Raw genomic sequence first — 21,860 nt, 5'->3', positions numbered from 1 at the left:
TATAAAAAATGGTACAGATGAAGCCATTTCCAGGGCAGGAATAGACATGCGGATGTAGAGAATGGATACATGGACATGGGGGCGGGAGAAGGGGAGGAGGGATAAACTGGGAGATTGAGACTGACATATATACACTACCACGTATAAAATAGAGAGCTAATGGGAGCTTGTGATAAAGCAAGGGAGCTCAGCTTGGTGCTCTCTTGACTGCATGTGTGGGATGGGGTGGGGTGGGGATGGAGGTCTAAGAAGGAGGGGATATATGACCACATGCAGCTGATTCACTTCCTTGTACACCAGAGACTAACACAGCATTGGAAAGCAATTGGACTCCAACAAAAATAAAGTAGGAAAAAAACCCAACCAAACAAAGGAAGCAGGCGTTGTGCTAGACACTAGGACCATAAAATTGAAAAAGACATTGTTCCTGCTTCTTGGAGCTCAGTCTGTGTAGAAATACTGATAAGCAGATAAGTGACCATAGCTTATACAAAGAGAGCTATCGTAAGTACAGAGGACCATGAGGACGGAGAGGGAAACAGAGCTGGGAAGGAGAGTCAGGGAGTGTTTCTCACACCACAGTCATGTGGTTTGGAGAGGACCTCACTTAGATGCTACTCTTCCCGAGGACAGGGAAACAATAGCACTCAGTGTGGGATGGCAGGAAAGAGAGACGGAAGGGGGAAGATAAGGTGGAAGTCTTCTGGACAAATTACCTAAATATCAACCATAAGGAAGAAATGTCATATATTCATGTCCGGTTGACAATTTATGTGGTTGAAAAACCTGCTTATAATTATTTGAGCCCAGGTCTTAATTCCATTAAATTTGTAAACGGTGTATTTTGGCATGTATAATATTCACTTAAATATCATAAGGAGGTAACTCTAGGAAAGGTTGTTATAATATTTTGTATGCTGATTAATAGTTTATCTTGGTGGAGAATGACATCATTAATGAGAAAACCATTCAAGGTTTGTTTTATTCGTACTTTAAAAACATATAAGTGGGTATACATTTGTAACTGCTTTAGGTTACTCCACTTATAGGAATAGCGTGATTGACCATTTACATATTAAAATTCATACTTCATTAATATTAATTTACTTCAATTTCTCTTTCATGTTTCAATTGTAGCATCCTGATATATTTTCATTAGTTAAAGGTAGCTTATATTTTCTGTGATTTTCAATGACTGGTTATAAAGTAGGTGTCATAAAGCATTTGATGTTAAAAGTGGGTCAGTCAGGCACTTCAGCCACTCAGTCGTGTCTGACTCTTTGTGGCCCCATGGACTACAGCATGCCAGGCCTCCCTGTCCATCACCAAATCTTGGAGATTACTCAACTCATGCCCACTGAGTCGGTGATACCATCCAACCATCTCATCCTGTGTCGTCCCCTTCTCCTCCTGCCTTCAATCTTTCTCAGCATCAGGGTCTTTTAAAATGAGTCAGTTCTTCGCATCGGGTGGCCAAAATATAGGAGTTTCAGCTTCAGCATCAGTCTCTCCAATGAATATTCAAGACTGATCTCCTTTAGGATGGACTGGTTGGATCTCCTTGCAGTCCAAGAGACTCTCTAGAGTCTTCTCCAACACCGCAGTTCAAAAGCATCAATTGTTTGGTGCTCAGCTTTATTTATGGTCCAACTCTCTCATCCATACATGACCACTGGAAAAACCATAGCCTTGACTAGACGGACCTTTGTCGGCAAAGTAATGTCTCTGCTTTTTAATATGCTGTCTAGGTTGGTCATAGCTTTTCTTCCAAGGAGCAAGCATATTTTAATTCCATGGCTGTAGTCACCATCTGCAGTGATTTTGGAGCCCACCAAAATAAAGTCTGACACTGTTTCCACTCTTTCCCCATGTATTTGCCATGAAGTCATGGGACCAGATGCCATGATCTTAGTTTTCTGAATGTTGAGCTTTAAGCCAACATTTTCATTCTCCTCTTTCATCAAGAGGCTCTTTAGTTCTTCTTTGCTTTCTGCATAAGGGTGGTGTCATCTGAGTATCTGATGTTATTGATATTTCTCCCAGCAATCTTGATTCCAGCTGGTGCTTCATCCAGCCCAGTGTTTCTCATGATGTACTCTGCATAGAAGTTAAATAAGGAAGGTGACAATATGCAGCCTGACAGACTCCTTTCCCGATTTGGAACCAGTGGGTCAAGTCTGATATAATTCTTTATTTAAAAAAAGGAAAAAAATAAGGTAAGAAGAGGAGTGCAAAGTGTGTGGCTTTGAATTTGTGTAAGCATTTGCAGGGAAAGCGAGAAATACTTCAGTGTTTCAGTCTGTAAACCTAGCAATCCTTGCTCTGCTCTGGCCAAATATTTGTATAAATTATTGCCAGGTATATAACAGATTAAAAACGCTGTTCAAAGAGAAGTTGCAACATTAGAAGAAACGACTGAAATTTTCAAAATACTGGTGTGTTTTAATTCAAATTCCTACAAAAGAGAGGGAGTTAAACTGAATGTAGCCATTCTGTAAGCAGAGTTATAAGAGACTACCCTTCTGCTCCAAGAAGCACTCTCTGCTTTGAATTCATAATACAAAGTGACCAAAAGCCAGGTAATTTGGGAAATCTCCATGCATTCATTTTCAGAAGGAAAGTTTTAAATTAGATGTGCTCTTTCTATTGCATATCATTTAGTAGGACCTGAAAAAAAGCTTTTTTCCATCTCTCATTAACTCTACCATGAGGAGTTCACCTGGGTCAGACTGGCAGGACCACACAGCACTTAAAACCCTAAACACTGGTTAAGCAGGAGGTACAAGGATTTGGGTTGGCTTCCTTGGAAGAGGGAATTGGCAAGACTGTAAGACCTGTGGGGAAAGTACAGACGCAGCTACGAGAGTGATGGGAATACAGCTGATGACAAAGACCACACACTGTTCTCCATGCTCACCTTCTTCTCTCAGTAACATAACTCAGTATTTTTTACATGGTACTCACTGCATCGTTCCTCCTTCCATATACATACTTTGGACAAAGCTTCTATTTTTCAGCATCTCTGCTGACTAGATGCAGCCCAGTGACGTGCCGAGTGGAATACAAGCAGATTCTACCTACACATGAGCAGAGTTGTGTGTACAATTCCCAAATGTGTCCTTTAAGATTTTAGGAACTTTCCCTTCATTCCTGTCAACTGGGATGTAAATGTAAAATGAACGAAAGTCACCTTGTATCAGGTGGATGAATTCTAGACTAAAGAGGTGAGGAGCAGAAAGATAAAAGAAACCTCATTTGATTGCAAAGTTTACATACTGTGCACTCTGCCCCCCACCTAAAAAACGTAAGGACGATCTTACACCAACAATACCGACTGTTCTGCTAGTCTTCCTTGGAACTTACTCTGAAACCATTCTGCATAATAAGCATACTACTGAATAACACTTCACTTAACATCTTATCCTAAAATAGTACTAATTTGGTCTTTATTTGATTCTAACAGGGTATTTTATTAAAATACATAACTGCCACTACAGTTAGGATTTATGATTTAAAGTGATTTTCTCTAACATTTAACTGAGAGAAAAACTGTGCTGAATAAAATCTAACTTCAGAAAAGTTATATATTATTACTAGCACAGATATATGCTTTCATATAACAAAGTTACACATACCTTTACAAGACAGTACTGTCTCTAAAAATGTAGTCTACATGCTTGTGGCAGAATATAGTCTGGAACATGTGTCTGATTGATAGATGTCAATCAGAAATTAGTCAGCAAAACAGTAGCCACTCTCGTCATTGCAGGCAGAAATATTAACACAAACTTAGGTGACTGAAGAATTATTGTTAGGACGGGAAGTACACAGTTCTTGGAAAGCTGTCACTGAATCCAGGAAATCAGGAGGGTGAAAATATATAGTTCTATATTTTTAATATTCTCAGATGCCTTCAGTTTTGAAGCAGGTTTTTCATAGGATAATTCCCAAAGTCTGATCTGCAACCTGCCTAAATATCTGCCCACACTGCCTCTGCTTCTCTTCTTGCATTTTAACGATTTTGGGGTATAAAAGGGCAATGTTCTGTATTCAAAAATAGGTAAGATATTTGGTATGTTGAACTTTACATTGTTCTAAGAATTGAAATTCCTATAATGAAAATGGAATATTGTCATAATAATGTTACTCTAGTGTGATGTACCATGATCCATTCTCTTCAACAAAGTATTGATGAATACTCATCTAGTGCTTTCTTAGAAACTACATGTACACCCATGGCAGAGTCAAGTCAATGTATGGCAAAACCAATGCAATGTTGTAAAGTAAAATAATCAATTAATTTAAAAAAAGAAACTAAATTAAAGATAAAACCACAGCATCTTTAAGGATGGAGAAGGAGGGATTTAGCTAACTGAAATTTCCAATCTATGAAATCTCTCTGCATATATAACTGTGGAAACAGATTTTGCAGAGTTGATCAGAAACACTTTTGTGATTCTTAAAACTGAACATTTGTTGACCAAATGTAAGGGTTATTGTAGAAATCAGACATGGTTTAAATTTGATTATGGAAGACACAGTTTATTACACTTTTATAAACCAGTTTATTTTTTAGATGTTATTACATTAAATGCTGTATTTTTCCTCAGTTCTCATTCTAACAGAAAAACTAACACATAAGCATATACTGCAAATCTGATTCTAGCCATTACGAATATGATACACTTTGAAAGCTTTTCAGTTCATTCCAGATGTGTGTCTAACACCGGGTGTGTGCTTGCTCACTTGCTCAAGCCGGTTTTCACTCTTTGCAACCCCACAGACTATAATTACCAGGCTCCTCCCAATATTCCCTAAGGTTTTTCCTGTGTATTAAGCATGAAAGGCTTTACATATATTTAGCAACCACAGAGTTACTCCCTCATTTATAACACTGTAAATTTACATGCATAAATAAAATTGATATTTGGAGTGATTTTACTGTTGCCTAAATACTAATAAGACCGATCCTCTTAGGTAGGTGTGAATGCACTGGCATCTTCCAGTAATTTTGTTGGCTTAGTGAAGAACTCATGGATTGGAGAAACATATGGCTTGTTCCTGAAAGTTGCTGGCAATATTTTAAATGATGAGTAATATTAGAGTCTTACTACTTCAAATCGTCGTTTCTACTCGATGTTAAAACACACTTTCAGTTTCATATTTTTCCTCCAGAAGTGCCATTAAATTTTCTATTTTATTAATATAATAATCATTGAGGAACCAAAGCCTGAAAATACTATACTGTTCTTATAAATGAAAATAGAAAATAATGTGTGAAAAAGAAGTCATGGACCCTCCCTCCCAAAGCAAAAAATCGCAAACACGTTCTCTAAAAGCTAACTTACTAACAATTTCTGCCTATAACTCTTAAAAATGTAATGGAAAGTAAATATCTTCATATCTGCATATTTGGATCACAGAACTACACGTGATCAGAACACTCTGAATAAAAATAACTAGCAGTATGCTATGACAACGGAGGCATGCGTAAGAGCAAAACGAGGTTAACTAGTCCATCACTGCCTAACAGTCTGTATGTAAACACAACATAAAACTGCTTGTTAACATATGATACCAGATGTGTGTGCCATCAAAACTGAGTGTTCCAATTAAAAGAAGCAGATAAATTTAAATAAATAAATAAAATACAACAAAAGGCTGAGTATTAATAAGTGACATAACCTAAAGCCATCAGCTACCCAAAGTGAGATCGATGTGTGTTAAACACAGTGAATCCCTACATTCTTGCCTGAAAGGAAGTTTGCCTGCACTTGACTCGGGGGCAGAAACTATCTAATGATCTCCCTTGAAAATTAGGGAAGGTGAGACTCAGCGAAAACTCAGTAAGTCTGCATTTATTCCTACAATTTTAAGATCTGAATACCATGAAAGAAACTTTCCAAAAGCTGAGTTTCCTTTGTGAAATATAGCTCTCATTCCTACAATCTTGATAGGATCTATCACGGTGGATTCTTATTACTGGAGATTGAGAACTCCTCGTAGTGCCTTTGCTAACTTACAGGCCAGTGTTGTCTGACCTAAATTTTCTCCAAAGCAGTTTATTCTTTGTGTGCTAAGTCGCTTCAGTCGTGTCCGATTCTGTGACGCTATGGACTGTAGCCTGCCAGGCTCCTCTGTCCATGCGATCTTCTAGGCAAGAATACTGGAGTGGGCTGCCATGCCCTTCTCCAGGGGATCTTCCCACCCCAGGGATGGAACCCGTGTCTCTTATGTTTCCTGCACTGACAGGTGTGTTCTTTACCACTCACATCACCTGGGAAGCTTATTCTATAGGTTCTACAAATTCTCTGAGTTTTACCTTATGTGGTATGGCTAGACAAAGCATTATAAGTGCAGTCTTAGATATAAGCCATTACCATGCATGATCAAAAAAGGAAGTGTGACTTCTAGATATTTCATCCAATGTTTCTGCAACAACTTAACTGGACACCTTTATGGCTCTCCCACACCTGGCCTGACCTCTCTATGTGTCCTTTGCAACACGTCCTTTGACTGACCTGGAGGTAATATGCAGCCTCTCTATTTCTTTCCTGGGTTGCATTACTTTTGTTTTCTTCATTGCTTTTGAACACAAAAAAAGAAAAATTAAACTTGAAAGCCTGCCGAGTTAATGGAAACAATAATTTAAACTGCCTTACCAGAACTGTGCCTTTCCAGTTCTGCAGATTTAAGACATAACCAAAAATTCTTTCCCCAAATTCTAGTGTTCTGAACCTGCTTTGGCCCTTCTCCAGCTCCTATGTTATATTGCAAAAGAAGAAACAGTTTATAATAGAAAATTTGACAGTTACCCTTTCAGCCTAGCTGCAGAATAAATGTGTCTTGCTGAACCAAGTTTTACCATAACTGAATCATTTGTACTCTTTACAGTAAAAATATCTAAATGAATGAGGGCATGGAAGGAGGCAGTTTATGCATTTTTAATTATGTTCAGAATAACTATTTAGATATTATCACTAAGTTCTAGGTTTGAAAGGTAGAAACTATCTCTTACCTTTTAGGACATGAAGAAAAAAGATTGAGTGGAGAGCGAGAAGTATTTTTAAAGAAAACTTGGATGTTCCAAATTTAGGTTTTTATAAGCTCCAATTTTACTGACAGCATGAATAAGATATTGTATTTGGAAAACCTCAGTGAAAGACAAGGGAGACACAGTATTGTAAAGGAATTAACCTCCAATTAAAATCAATAAATTAAAAAAAAGGGGGAGAAGCAAATTTTTGAGAAAATGGCTTAGATTTAGAAATCAGACAACCACCACCACATAGTGGTCATCTCTATGATGAGCCGTTCTCTTCATTTCCAATGTTACTGAGAATTCAGGCACATGCCAAATTTCTTATCAGATATTTTGAATTAGGTTAAAGTAAAATAAACACAGAAAATAATACAAACTGAAATCTAAGCATTAGTTCTAATGTCTACATAATATAAAAATGAAATACACAACGTTATTCACAACTCTTCAGTTTATGAAAAATAGGATTTAGTATGTTGACCATTAAACAGTGTTCAACTGGTTTACCCATAAGAAGGGACAACATTTCCCTACACACAAGAGACAGGACTTCATTTTACCAACCTTATCCCTGAAAGTTAATTTCATATTTAGAGACACCTGTCACAGATAACTGTTATTTTAATGGATAGAACTGGCATAGATTTTGAACCATTAGTTATTTTACTCAACTGTGTGAAATCAGATAAGAACAACAGAATTTAGCCCTTGAATACACCTACTGCGGCAGTGAGGGCTCGTATACATGTAAAGAAATAATAGCTAATAGTTACTTGGGACAAAAGAAAGCTTGCCTGTGTTTTTTTTTTTTTTTTTTAATTTTTCATGGCAAGTTTACAAATGAATAAACAAGAATTGAATGCAGATTTTAAAAACAAACTTGAAACTAGATAATTCCTTAGAGAAAATATTTGCAAATGATACAACTGACAAGGGCTTAATTTCCAAATATACAAACAGATAATGCAGGTCAATATAAAAAAAAAAATTGGCAACGGATCTAAATAGACATTTCTCCAAAGAAGACATGCAGATGGTTGACAGGCACAGGAAAAGATGCTCAACATTTCTAACTATTCGAGAAAAGCAAATTAAAACTACATAGAAGTATCATGTCATACAAGTCAGAATGGCCATCTTCAAAATGTCTACAAATAATAAATCCTGGAGAGAGTATTGAAAAAGGGAACCCACCTACACTGTTGTTGGGAATGTAAATCAGTGCTGCCAGTGTGGAGAACAGAATGGAGGTTCCTCAGAAACTAAAGATAGAGTCATCGTCTGACCCAGCAATCCCCCTTCTGGGCACATATCCAGATAAGTCTCTAATGTGAAAAGATACACACACCCCAATATTCATTGTGAAACTACTTACAAAGCCAAGACAAGGGACAGCCTCAGTGTGCATCAATAGTTGAATGGCAAAGAAGATGCAATACCATGGAATATCAGTCATAAAATGAATGAGTGAGGTTATTTGCAGCAACATGGACGGGCCTAGAGATTATCACACTAAGTGCAGTCAGACAGACGAATACCATATGACATCAGTCACGTGAATCTGAAAAATGATATAAAGGTGCTTATTTACAAAATAGAAAAGGACTCACAGACATAGAAAATAAACTTACAGTTACCAAAGAGAAAATGGGGGGGGGGGGAGGGATAAATTAGGAGCTTGGAATTAACAGATAAATACTACTATAAATAAAATATATAAGCAACAAGGTCCTATCATATATCACAGGGAACCATATTTAAAATCACATAATAATCGATCACAGAAAGGAATCTGAAAAAATATATATACATACACAGACATACATACATGAATCACTTTGATGGCTCCTCTGTCCATGGGAGTCTCCAGGCAAGAGTACTGGAGTTGGCTGCCATCCCATCCTCCAGGGCATCTTTCTGATCCAGGGATCAAACTGGCATCTCTTACATCTCCTTCATTGGCAGGGGGGTTCTTTACCATTCTGGCCATCTGGGAAACCCCAAAACTGTCATTTATAAATGTACAACCAAACAAAATATAGTAAAGCTAATATTTATCTAGTACACTATAATTTAAAGCTGGGAAACATTCAGAACTGAGTCTCATGTCTCTTGGTAAAACACATCTGAAATAGTACAAACCGTTCCTGCCTTCTTCTCATCATATATCTTACAGTAAACAGCAAGTATGCCTTGGTGAGCTGTCACACCTTTTTCTAAGTTGGATCAGCACCCAGCATTTCACCCTTTCAATGTTGTGAAATATCTCAGAGGGCTCCTGTCATGTGGACATCTGTGCCGTCACCGCCTTGCTGGAGGTCTCTTCATCCTCACACCCACTTTCTTCATGTATGCCTTCATCAGATTGTTCTGGCTGCACACTTAAAGTGTCTCAAAGGGCAGCAGGGTCAACATTCTCCCAGCCAGCTCTTCTTCTACAGCTCCATTCTTGCTTTGATCCCCTTTCCCGTCAGTGTTATCACAGTTCATTGATTTGCTACACTTTCATTTTGGTTGGCCTTTTGATACCCTCTTTGGGTTATCCAGAAGAAGGAAATGGCAACCCACTCCAGTACCCTTGCCTGGAAAATCCCATGGATGGAGGAGCATGGTGGGCTACAGTCCATAGGATCGCAAAGAGTCAGACATGACTGAGCGACTTCACTTCACTTGGGTTATCCAATCGTGTAAAATGTCAGGGGACTTCCCTCGTGGCCCAGTGGTTAAGATACTGCCTGCCAATGCAGTGGACATGGGTTCAATTCCAAATCCAGGATTTGACTTCCAGTAGACCTTCAACCTTGTTATATACTCATTGAAATATATATGTATATTCTAAATGACATACCCCAGATGCCATGACTTCTTCTTCTTGGTCAGTACCAACCCAAATGCAAACCACAGACTTCCTTCCATTAGCATAAAACAGGGTTGACACCTTGTAAATGTAATATAAAAGAAATCATGCGGGATATACTAGTCTTGTGTCTGAATTCTATCGTTCAGCATCATGGTTTTGAAACATATTCACTGTTGCATGTATCATCACACTCATGTATCACCACACATGTATCACCACACTCATGTATCACCACACTCACGTATCATCACACTCACGTATCACCACACTCACGTATCACCACACTCACGTATCACCACACTCATGTATCATCACACTCACGTATCACCACACTCATGTATCATCACACTCACGTATCACCACACTCACGTATCACAACACTCACGTATCATCACACTCACGTATCACCACACTCACGTATCACCACACTCACGTATCATCACACTCACGTATCACCACACTCATGTATCACCACACTCATGTATCATCACACTCATGTATCACCACACTCACGTATCACCACACTCACGTATCACCACACTCATGTATCATCACACTCATGTATCACCACACTCATGTATCACCACACTCATGTATCATCACAATCATGTATCACCACACTCATGTATCATCACACTCATGTATCACCACGCTCATGTATCATCACACTCATGTATCACCGCACTTATGTATCACCACACTCATGTTGCTGCATCACAATTTAGTTCTCTGTTCTGTGTCTCATGGCTCTAGACCAGGCTCAGCCTGAAGCTATTGTGAGTGCGGCTGCTACAAGCATGTTTTTTACTGTCCCATTGGTAGGTTAATGTACTCAGTTCCTTTTTAATGAATTTAATGGGAGTTTGATTTACACCTAGGAGTGGAAATTCTGAATCACAGAGTAGATATTTGTTTATCAACTCTTTGAATATTGCCTTACCTCAGTCTAGCACCAGTCTCCCCATTTCTCTTGCTCTAACTCTAGTTAAATAAGTATTGTTATTGTTTAGTCCCTCAATTGTGTCCAACTCTTCTGAGACCCATGGACTGCAGTGTGCCAGGCTCCTCTGTCCATGGGCTTTTCAAGGGAAGAATATTGGAGTGGGTTGCCATTTCCTTCTCTATAATAAATATTATGACTTCTAAAACTCATCTGAATGTCTTTTAATATCTCTTTTTTACTTCCTTTTGTGTTTTTTGTTGCATTTTGGGTGATGACTTAATTACTACTATCCCTACAATCTTTTCTCCTATAGCCCCTAAGCTGTTTTTCTAATATTTTAAATGTTTATTTTATATTCTTACAAGACAAGACTATTAGAATAAGTTTCAGTTTCAGATTGTCAACCAATATACAAGACACAATAGGCTCACCCAGCACCAAGTTTGCTTAGCTTCGTGAGGGGTAAAAAGCATGATGCAGAGCAAGAGAATCCTGGCAGCATCTCACGTGCACTGTCATAGCGCTGTCGTCAAGAAATGACAAAAACCAATAGTGTGAGTCACATCAGCATAGGGAAGCTACAGAGACTAAGGACCCCCAGCTTAGTTACCTAAAGGGCATTCTTTAGTATGGCTCCAGTACATTAAAGATACAGTATATAATAAACAGAGTTTATAATATATATAATCAACAGAGTGTGTAATAAACTTCTACTTAACAAAGAAACTGAATAAAGTACACTTGATTCAGTCCAGACTTTCATGTATTTTAAATTTTTCACAATTTATAGGGTAAAAGTATAAGTAACACAATCCAGTAGGTGTCAGTAAACACTGTAGTTGAATGAATTTATTTCTTTTTTGGTTGTACAGCTCAGTAGGTATTGAGTCTTTTTCAATACACTGTTTCCACAATAGCTATAAAGAGTTTAATTTTACACTTTTAACAAAATATCTGGGCTTCCCTGGTTGCTCAGTGTTAAGGAATCACCTATGAACGCAGGAACCACAGGAGATGCGGATTGGATCCCTGAGTCAGGAAGAGCCCCTGGAGAAGAAAATGACAATGCACTCCAGGATTCTTGCCAGAAAAGTTCCATGGACAGAGAAGCCTGGTGGGCTAAATGGGGTTGCAGAGGATTCAGACATGATTGAGTGTGCGCACACACACATACATAATGAGCAATTGTGGCAGTCATGGATATTGTGCTCAGGTTTAAAAATAATACAAGTCCTCTTAAAGTGAAAAAGTGAAAGTGAAGTCGCTCAGTCGCATCTGACTGTTTGCAACCCCATGGACTGTAGTCTGCCAGGCTTCTCCATCCATGGGATTCCTTCTCCAGGGGACCTGCCGGACCCAGGGATTGAACCGAGGTCTCCCGCGTTGCAGGCAGACTCTTTACCTTCTGAGCCACCAGACAACTCCTCTCTGAGTAGGTCAAGTAATGAATAAAGGTCCATGCAGTCTCCCAGTGCGTTCACTGATTCCACAGACCCTACTCGCAGTCATGTCTTCATTTCTCAAGTCATAATCAAAACACTTATACATCGTGGCTCTTAAAACCACAGCAGTGGGGAAAGAGCTCATGGAGCAGAAAAAGCTTCACTGAATCCCTTAAAAGTATCTCCACTTACTTCTGGCCAATATAGTGATCATAAAGGAATATTGTATCTCAGTGTACTGGCAGAAATCAATGCCACTCTCAAAGATTTCAGGATGATACATTGCATGTTAGATAGAAAAATATTATTATGGAGAAAAAGAAAATGGGAAGCAGACAGGAAGAACCAGGTGGGGTTGGGTTTGGGGTTCCACTGTGAGGCAGTGTGGTCAGGGCAGGCATTCGTGTGATGAATCCTGAGGGAAGTGAGGGACTGACCTGTATAGCTGTCTGAGCAAAGAGCTTTTCCTGGTGGAAAGAAAGCAAAGAAAAGGCCTGGAGATGACTGCCCAGGCCTGTTGGATGAACAGTGCGGTGGCCAGCATGACTTGAGCAAGGGGGTGAGAGGACAAGAGGTCAGAGAAGGAACAGGAACAGACCGTGTAGGGCTCTGCAGATCATGTCACGAATTTTGGCTTTTACTCTGAGTGAGGTGGGAAGCACCTGTGGTGTGAAGTAACCTGTCCTAATGAGATCATTCTCAGCCCTGTGTTAAGCAAGAAAGGAGCGCATGGTTACAAGGTTACTGCAGAAAGCCAGGAAGAGATGATGGAACCTGGGCCTCAGCGGGAGCAGGAGAAGCAGTAGAGTCACACTGTGCAAATTTTTGATCATCAAACCAAAACAGTTGTCATTCTGTTGGGCTTGAGTTTCCAGTATTCCAGCCTATTGGGATATATTCGGACTCCGACCTTCATCCCCAGGGCTTTTACACATCCTTTTCCTTTTGGAAGCAGGTTGTAACTTAAGCCTTTGGATAAACATTCATAAGTCTCATTAATATTGACTTTATCTCAAAACAAATACTTTTTATATTAAAGTCTTGGTTATAAAATGCGACGATGCCTCAAAAAGCACCTTCCTGTCTTCATGTCTCACCCCCTTTCCATCCCCTTCCCCAAAATGTTTAATTCAGTTAGCAAGAAGGAAGCATTGATTGTTGGAGATCTTGGCGTCTATCTATGCAGCCCCATTATACCATGAAATTTGATCATTGTGCTCAGCACTATGGACTTCCCAGATGGCTCAGCAATAAAGAATTTGCCTGTGATGCAAGAGACGCAGATGTGGGTTCAATCTCTGGGTGAAGAAGATCCCTCGGAGGAGGAAATGGCAACCCAGTCCAGTATTCTTGCCGGGATAATCCTATGGAACAGAAACCTGTTGGGCAATAGTCTATGCGGTCTCAAAGAGTTAGACATGACTGAGCTCAGCCCTCTAGGTCCTTGTTGTGGGTGGCAGAGTGAGGAGTAGGTACTGCACTTCTCCTGGCTTCTTTAACACAAGTAAACATGTTTCAAGCCTGCATGTGTACATGTGTCTGAATTTGTGACCCCGTGGACTGTAGCACGCCAGGCTCCTTTGTCCAGGGAATTTTCCTCGCAAGAATACTGAAGTGGGTTGCTATTCCCTACTCCAGGGGATCTCCCTGACCCAGGGATTGAACCTGTATCTCTTGCATCTCCTGAATTGGCAGGTGGTCTTTACCACAGTGCCACCTGGGAAGGCAACACAGGAAAACTTTTTCTTGAAGATCTGATTTCAATCCTAGTTAAAGAATATTCTATTTGTTACAAGATGATAGTTATTAAATATGACAGAGAACATACACACAAGCAAAACAAACTTTATTTTCAATTCCCAAAATCTTCCATAGATGAGCATGAAGTTTATTATGTCTTTCAAATTCAAGAAAGCCAGAAACAGAGTACATAAAAGGACTTGCATTGTTAGAACTGTTATACATGATTTCGAGAAGGCAATGGCACCCCACTCCAGTACCATGGCCTGGAAAATCCCATGGACGGAGGAACCTGGTGGGCTGCAGTCCATGGGGTCGCTAAGAGTCAGACATGACTGAGCGACTTCACTTTCACTTTTCCCTTTCATGCGTTGGAGAAGGAAGTGGCAACCCACTCCAGGCTTCTTGCCGGGAGAATCCCGGGGACGGGGGCCCGGTGGGCTGCCGTCTGAGGGGTCGCACAGTTGACAAAACGGAAGCGGCTTTGCAGCAGCAACAGCCGTAGCAGCATATGTGATTTCCACCAGAAAGCTCTTGATGATTTACGACGGAAATAAGACATGCCTTCTCTTAATTTTCTAATCAAAGAACTGTACTTATTACAGGTATGGACTTAATTGTTCTCATATAACAAATAAAAATACTAACTATTCATTATTACTTGAAAATTAACAAACTGGCCTATGAGTTTCATGAGTTTGCCAAAGTTGTTGAGAAAGGATTCTCAGTGGACTTCAATAATCAAACGTGGGGACATAATCTTGCTTTTATGGGCACAAACAATGGAAATAGATAAAAGGGAAACATCAGAACATTTCAGAAATCATAAATAACAATATATTACCATATCAAGTCACTAAGTAATCCTTAGGGTACTGGAAATCAGGGTCCATTTCCACTTAAAAAGGAAGAAAAAAGGTACAGAGAAGCAAGCGAAGTCAGCATATAAGCACTTATGAAAGATTTCTCATTGTAATTCTTTTCTGTTGAAAAATTGTTTCATGATTTGTCTTCAGAAACTAGTACTAGAAGAGTGAATAATTTCTATGCATAATATAAAATAATTACGAGATATGAGATTACCTATATTTTGTATAGGGATTCCCTGGTGGATCATACGGTAAAGCATCTGCCTGCAAAGTGGTAGACCCGGGTTCGATCCCTGGGTTGCGAAGATCCCCTGGAGAAGGAAACGGCAGGCCACTCCAATACTCTTGCCTAGAAAATTCCATGGATGGAGGAGCCTGGTGGGCTTCAGTCCATAGGGTAGAGCACAACCTATGAAGCAAGTCCAAAACTGGCCATTAAATTCCTGTATAATACCTGTATGGATTTCCAGGAATCCAGAAACTAGCTGAGTGACTCCTACATATCAGGGGAATGGGGGTGGGGGTGGGGGAAGCAGCCCGCATTGAGACAGGAAGGAGAAGCTGTGCCGTAATCTCCACCCCTGGCACAGTGACACACATCTGGGATGGATCTGACAACTCCCAGCTTCTCCCTAAGTATTGAAGAGTTGGACCTACATCTGGCTTCCCAACTTTAGGGATGTCCACCTGAGAGATGAACCCCAAAACATGTAGCTTTGAAAGGGCAACAGGGATTCCATCTATGGAACCCACGAGGCTAAAGTGAACCAAGGGCCTGTGTAAACTCACTGTGGCAAAGTCCTCAGAGTCCACAGTGGAGGCAGCAGACTGAAACAGGCCCAGTCATTCCAGGAAAGATGCCTGTCTCTTTACCTTAGTACCTGCAGACTAGGAGCAGTCTCCTAATTTAATACCCATCAAGATGCTGGCTTCATCACACTCCAGAGACTGGAGTCCCAGTGAGTTCCATCTTCACGCTCTTTCTCCATCTCACTGCAGATTGCTGATATCTCCTGGAAAGGAGCTTGTGCACACAGTTGGTGCCCCGCTTGTTTTCACAGCTGCTGTGTAGGGGATGCCCTTTGAGTCCGTGGCTGTGGTCTTCAGCAAACTTTAAGTTCATAGTTTCCAAGCACTGTAATGAACCAAAACTGTTGCCTGAGGATCCAGCTTGCCATCAGCCTACATCTAGGTGCTATCTGAATTCTCCCCTTCAGAAATGAAAGTACTGAAGAGTGAGATCACCAAGACGAGGGCTTAGGCAGTTCCGTCAGAACAAGAGCGAACATCTATTTAGGAACAAGACAGCAGTGAGAGAATCCTAAAACACAGACATGAGGCTGAAGCCCATCCTACACTTCAGATACTAAGACACATCTAAACAGCGAATTCAGTGAAGCTGAGGGTCTCAAAATTAACATACAAAAATCAATAGCATCTCTATTCACTAACAACAAAATTAAAAATAAAGAAAGGAATCAATCCCATTTATAATAGAATAAAAAATTAAAATGCATAGAAGTAAATTTAGCCCAAGTGGTGAAAGATCTCTACTCTGAAAACTATAAGACACTGATAAACAAAATCAAAGAACAAATAAATAAATGGAGAGATACCTTTTTTCATGGGTGGAAGAAATGATGCTGTCAAAATGTTGATACTTAAAAAAGCCACGTATAAATTCAATGTAAATCCTATCAAGATTCCAATGGTTTTTTTAACAGAAATAGGAAAAAAACATTCCTACAATTTGTATGGAACCCTGAAAGATGCAGGAAAAAACATTCCTACAATTTATACGGAACCCTGAAAGATGCAGAATAGCCAAAAAAGACCTGAGAAAGAGTAACACAGTAGAAGGTATCACACTTCCTGATTTCAATCTATACTATAAATCTGTAACTATCAAAAGTTTATGATATTGACGTAAAAACAGAAAAATAGACCAGTGGAACAGAATAGGGAATCCAGAAATAAGCCCAAGCATAATCACTCGACTAAGATCTGACAATGAAGCCAAACAAGAACACTCAATGCAGAAAAGACAATGTCTGCAATAAATAGAATTGGGATCATTGAATAAATACAAGTGAAAGGATGAAACTGGACCCATATTTTACACTCTTATAAAGATTGACTCAAAAGGAATCAAAGACTTAAACGTAATACTTGAACATGAAACTCCTTGAAGGAAACTCTAAAAACACAGGCAGCAAGAGCACTGGCGTGAGATCCGTCCGCACTGCAGTGAATCCACACAGAAAGCGCAGGAACGACTCAGAATAAACAAGCGAGACGGCACCAGACCGAACACAGAAGCCGCCAGCAACGTGAGAGGAGAGTGTGCAAAACGGGAGAAACATGTGCAACCCATGCATCTGACAGGCGATTCGTATCCAAAGGACACAGACAACTCATACAATCCAGAGCAGAAGGAGACAGGTCAGAAAGTACAAACTTCCAGCTACAAGGTAAGTACTAGGGATGTAATGTACAACAAGATAACTATAGGTAACACTGCTATATAATATATTAAAAAATTGTGAAGACAGTAAATCCTAGCAGTTCTCATCACAAGAAAAGTGTTTTCCCTTTTTGTCTTTCTTTTCTTTTTTATTGTATTTAGGTGGGAGGATGAATGCTAGCTGAAACTACTGTGATAATCATTTTACAATATGTGTAGATCAAACTATAAAGCTGTATGCTTAAATGTAGGCAATGATGTATGCCAACTGTTTCTCAGTAAAACTGGAAAACAATGAAAGTATTTGAGTTAAATTTAATCCAATGTTTTAGAAAAACTGATAATGTTTAGGTAATTTAAACCACATTAAATAATTGCCTATTGGCAAAAAATGATCTGCGCAAATGATTTATTTGTAGTGTTTTGCAATAGCCTTTAGCAGTTTTAATTACTAAATCTATGTTGGCAGATGCTCATTTATTTGCTCATTAATTCAGGTTCTAGCTGGTCAGTGTTTTACCTGCTCAGATATTCATCATTCTCTAGTTGGCCCAAGGACTACCTCCCATCTACTATATAACTTGCTTTTGTTTGAGACTCACGCTTAGGAGCAACAGGCAGGGAGAGAATGTGGTCTTCCTTGGTGATCCCCAGTTTTCTCTTCCTGAGCTTTCTTCCTGTGGGCTTGGCCCCAGATCCAGGGTCAACCACCCATGGAAGTGACATCTACCCCCCTTTTTGGGACCAAACTGATGGAGACATCTCAGAATTTCCAGTGCAGAATAACAAGATAATCGTTGATCTCTGGAAATATATGGATCGACTAAGAATATATAAGATCCTTATAAGAGAATCAAACAAATATTTTGCTTCATTTGGAAAAAACAACACAGGCAATGTGTTTTGGGTACTGACTTTATTTTATGGAAGGCTATTTAAAACAGGTATGTACATTTGAAGTATTCTCAAGGAAAATTGCTTTTCTCTTTCTTTGATGCTAGGCATGGCATTACAGCTAATCTATTTAAGTGTTACTGTCTGAATGCTCAGGCATTCAGTCAATATAACCAATGCAGTCAATATAATCATTTATCTTTAAGTTCTCAGGCTTTTATAATAACGAATCAAATACTTCTTTTGATTAGTAAAGTTATTTGTCACACCTTTGCTTTACATTTTATAGACTTCCTGGTTTAAAAATAAATTCCTGCAGCTTTGAAAATAAATTCCTGTAAACTGAAAAAGCTTATTGTTTGAAAAAGAAATGTCCCCTTCTAGATTAAAAAAAGTCTTGTTTTTTTCAAAGCCTGACAGGCTTCTCAGATAAATGTGACACTACAAATATCTCCGTTTAATGGGGTGAGATTAATATAGGAAATAAGACAAGATTTCTTTTAGCTATGAAACCCAGGGTGAGGTATCACACAAACTAAGGTCAGGAACCTTCTTTCCCTTCAAAGCCTGGGCTTTGCCTCAAAAATATTAGTGGAAAGTAATAAGATGTGGCCCTCACTGCACAGTCTCTCTCCTGATAGATGTCAGGCTGAGGCAGAACAAAGGGCTGAAAACAGGGAGGAGCTGGTCCAGAATGCAGCGCTCTCTTCCTGCACTTAAACGAATAGGACGGGGAGACAAGTGTGATGCTCAGAACCCAGGCTTCTCTCTGAGAAAGGGAGAAAGCTTCTCTCTCTCCTGCCTCAGTTGGGGTGAATTTCTCCATCTGTATTTTGCTCTCACCACTTCTTCAATCAGTTATCTTATTACTGAGATTCTGGAACTAAATCAGCTTCCCACTCTCATGAAATTCCTTTTTAAATTGTCTTCTCTGGATGTGACTAGAAGGAGTCTAGAATGAAACAAGGTCTAGAATGCGGTGCCTTGAAAAAAAAAACAAACTTCTGCACATTTGAATTATTGCAATGAAGCCTTTTGATTTAGGAAGAAAAGAAGAACCCACAGAGACTGCCTTGTGAAACGCTCTGCAGGTCCAGCTTAGTCAAGAAGGAATTGGTAAAGAAAATAATAAAGAAACATAAAAAAACAGAAAAATGCAAGAAAAGGTCTGTACAGGCTGGAATTTCTGAGAAGCTTTGAGCTCTCAAAGTGAATGAAATGCTATGCATGTGAATGGACCATATCATTAGCAGAAATAACCCTCTTACTCTTTGGAGGGGAGCATATGAGTCTTTTCCTCTCTTATGGCTTTCTAGTCAAGGTTCAACTCTTTTCACCTATGCTGTTTACTCTGTAGATAGATTTTCAGAGCCTCCCAACAGTACACGGTGTGCCTATGAGTCTGGAGTCTCCAGCTGCATATCTATCAACAGTGCCTGGGGAGGTAAGTGTTCTGTTTCACCATGCTCCCTTACTGATCTGTGGCTGTGGGGCCTGCTACCTCTGCTTTTCTATGCGATGGGCTAAGTTGGGTTAACTCTTGATATTTCCTTTGTAAACATATACAATTTTCTGTGCAATTTCCCAGGAGATGATCAATTAAAAAAAAGCTTGAATGATAACTCTGCTATGGTGATGTCTAAATTAATGATGTACAGTACACTGTCATTTTGTGTCAGAGATGTGGGCACGTGCCCAGTTGTGTCCACCTCTTTGAGACCTCATGAACTGTAGCCCACCAGGCTTCTCTGTCTGAGCAAGAATGCTGGGACGGATTTCCATTTCCGACTCCAGGGGATCTTCCAGACCCAGGGATTGAAACCCCGTCTCTTGCCATCTCCTGCATTGGCTGGCAGATCCTTTAACCTGTACCACCTGGGAAGCCATTGTTCATTTTAAGTAGATACTAAAGGAGAAAATGATACTTTCAAGTACCTATTATTTCAAACTTTCTATTGCATATTCCACCCACTCCTAGTCCCTTCTATAACTAGCTACTATTTATTTCACACTTACACATTCCAGAACCTCACTTTAGCCATTTAGAGAAATTTAATTCAACCCTTGCCATGATCTTAAATCAATATTTTCATAATACAGAGAATCAAGCAGAAGCAAGAGAGGTTGAGCAATTTGCTTTTTATCACAAAGTTAGTAATAGACAGTCTAAACATTCATCTTTCTCTCTCAATTCATTTCCTTAATCATTTCCTGATGCTGGGAAAGATTGAAGGCAGGAGGAGAAGGGGATGACAGAGGATGAGATAGTTGGATGGCATCACTGACGATGGACATGAGTTTGAGCAAGCTCTGGGTGTTGGTGCTGGACAAGGAAGCCTGTTGTGCTGCAGTCCATGGGGTCACAAAGAGTCAGACATGACTGAGGGGCTGAACTGAACTGAACAGAAGGGCTTCCTTGATATCTCAGTTGGTAAAGAATCCGCCTGCAATGCAGGAGACCCCGGTGTCAGTCCTGTGCTGGGAAGATCTGCTGGAGATGGGATAGGATAAACATCTAGGATTCTTGGGCTTCCCTTGTGGCTCGCTGGTAAAGAATCCACCTGCAGTGCAGAAGACCTGGGTTTGACCCCTGGGTTGGGAAGGCCCCATGGAGAAGGGAAAGGCTACCCACTCCAGTATTCTGGCCTGGAGAATTCCATGGACTCGATAATATATATGAGATTTGAAAAAAAGCCAAATGGAGCAAAATGTGAATGATAACACCAATCATAGTGTATATTGTAAAATGTGTAATGAATTCTTGTGCATTGTATAATGTATCTTGTACAATGAACTTTTGATAAATTTTAAGCTGTAATAACTTCACAAGGTAATGTCTATTCCATCACTCTCCACAAAATATTGATATATCGCCAGCCAATAATGTGTTAATCTCAGCCTATGGTTGACATTCTTTTATGAGCTATTCTTGTACTTAAAGTCCTTATCTTATCTTTGAGGCTTATTGGTGAGATCTTCCCTGGTGGCTCAGATGGTAAAGAATCCTCCTGCAATGCAGAAGACCTGGGTTTCATCCCTCAGCTGGGAAGATTCCCTGGAAGAGGGCTCTGTAACCCACCCCATTATTCTTGCCTGAGAATCCACATGGGCAGAGGAGCCTGGCAGCCTACATTCCATGGACCACAAAGAGTCAGACATGACTGAGTGACTAAACAGAGTCCAACAGCTATACAGCAGTAATTAACCACCATTGAAAATCAGTCCAGTTCAGTTGCTCAGTCATGTACGACTCTTTGCAACCCCATGGACTGCAACACGCCAGGCTTCCATGTCCGTCACTAACTCCTGGAGTTTACTCAGACTCATGTCCATCGAATCAGTGTTGCCATCCAACCACCTCATCCTCTGCCATCCCCTTCTCCTCCTGCCTTCAATGTTTCCCAGCCTCAGGGTCATTTCCAATGAGTCAGTTATTCGCTTCACATGGCCAAAGTATTGGGGTTTCAGCTTCAGCATCAGTACTTCCATTGAATATTTAGGACTGATTTCCTTTAGGATGTATTTCAAGATGGCAGAGTAGAAGGACTTGTGCTCATCTTCTCCTGCGAGAACTCCCAAATTACAACTCGCTGCTGAAGAGCTGTT

The sequence above is a fragment of the Dama dama genome, chromosome 26 (assembly GCF_033118175.1).
Source record: "Dama dama isolate Ldn47 chromosome 26, ASM3311817v1, whole genome shotgun sequence".
NCBI lineage: Eukaryota > Metazoa > Chordata > Mammalia > Artiodactyla > Cervidae > Dama > Dama dama.
The sequence above is the reverse complement of the archived record's forward strand: the minus strand, read 5'-3'. Positions refer to the sequence as shown.